The sequence below is a fragment of the Laccaria bicolor genome, genomic scaffold, assembly GCF_000143565.1.
Source record: "Laccaria bicolor S238N-H82 LACBIscaffold_178 genomic scaffold, whole genome shotgun sequence".
Lineage (NCBI taxonomy): Eukaryota > Fungi > Basidiomycota > Agaricomycetes > Agaricales > Hydnangiaceae > Laccaria > Laccaria bicolor.
The window spans coordinates 1-1,838 of record NW_001890037.1 but is presented as its reverse complement, the minus strand read 5'-3'; positions in this window follow the sequence as shown (position 1 = coordinate 1,838).

The window sequence follows — 1,838 nt, the reverse complement described above, 5'->3', positions numbered from 1 at the left end:
ATCAAAGTTGACTATGTTTGGGACAGGCCAGTAGTTATCAATGTGAAAGCAGACAGCGTAAAAGGCAAACTTGGTCGTGATGTCAAAAACTGGTCATGTCATGTCAATGACCTTGCAATTATGTCTTGAGATAGGACAGTAGGTATCAATATGAAAGACATAGAATGGCCTTTCCTAATGTGAAAGACAACTTGTGCATGATGTCAAATACTAATGCTGCAGCACTGGCAATATGATGGCAATCCTTCAACCTCATCCCCATAACATAGATAGGGCCAAGGACACCATAAACTACATGTCAACTACAAACTTTTTTAAATGAAAAAGCAGACACTACAAACTCTTCTAATAAAAAAGCACACACTACAAACTTTTGTAGTCTCAAAAAGCGGACACTACAAACTTTTCTAATGAAAAAGTGCAACACTACAAACTTTTGTAGTCTCAAAAAGCGGACACTACAAACTTTTCTAATGAAAAAGCGCAACACTACAAACTTTTGTAGTCTCAAAAAGCGGACACTACAAACTTTTTTAATGAAAAAGCGCAACACTACAACTTTTGTAGTCTCAAAAAGCGGACACTACAAACTTTTTTAATGAAAAAGCGCACACTACAAACTTTGTAGTCAAGATAACCTTTTGACTCTAACCCTAACTATGTAGTCTAAGTCCACACTTTTGTAGTCTAAGTTCGACTTTTGTAGTCTTTTGTAGTGTATTAGTAAACTTTGTAGTCTAATTTCGACTTTTCTAGTCTTTTATAGTGTGTCAGTAAACTGTGTAGTCTAAGTCCGACTTTTTTGTAGTCTATCAGTAAACTTGGTAGTCTATATCTGATTCTTATAGTACAGGATGCACCTTCCTTTTTTGGTCATTTTTCCCATGATACAATAATTGTAGCCCTTTCTTTTAGCTTTCTGAATATACTGAAATCATGTTATTTGGTTTTGTTTTCATAGAGAAAAACAAACAAAAAACAAAAAAAAACGTGACACTTTTGAAATTCCTTTACCTCATATCTCCACAACGGGAGCACTTCAGAACATAATTCACACAGATTCGGGAAGCTACAGTGTAGGGCTACAACTTTCGTTTTTTGACCATTTTTGGTAATTGGTCATGTGACCACCCTCCAGGGAAGCCCATTGCATGGACCCTGACATGTGGGATACATTTGAAAAATTGCAATGAAATATCCAGGGATACATTTGAAAAATCACAATGAAATGCCCAGGAATACATTTGAAAAATCACAATGAAATACCCAGGAATACATTTGAAAAATCACAATGAAATGCCCAGGGATACATTTGAAAAATCGCAATGAAATGCCCAGGGTATCTATTGAAAAATCGCAATGAAATGCGCCAGTTATCCATTGAAATTTTGCAATGAAATATCCAGGGATACATTTGAAAAATCACAATGAAATACCCAGGGATACATTTGAAAAATCGCAATGAAATGCCTAGGGTATCTATTGAAAAATCACAATGAAATATCCAGGGCTGCATTTGAAACTTCGCAGAAAATGCACTGCGTATCTATGGAAAATTCACTATGAAATACCCAGGCCTACATTTGAAATGCCTTTCAAAAAATCCTAAGCATTATAGATATGGCCACTAGGCTTAAGTCTAAGTTATAGAAATGACCCTCTAGGCTTGGGTCTAGGTTATAGAAATAAAGTGGTAGCCACTAGTGTGCGCGGTCCACGACACGGATGCTGTCCTCAAGTTGGGTGATCCGAGCCTTTGTCGCAGCTTCCTTGGTCGCTGCAACTGAGGCGGTAGCTGCAACAACAGCAGCTGCTGCCTCATTATCAGCCTTGACTTG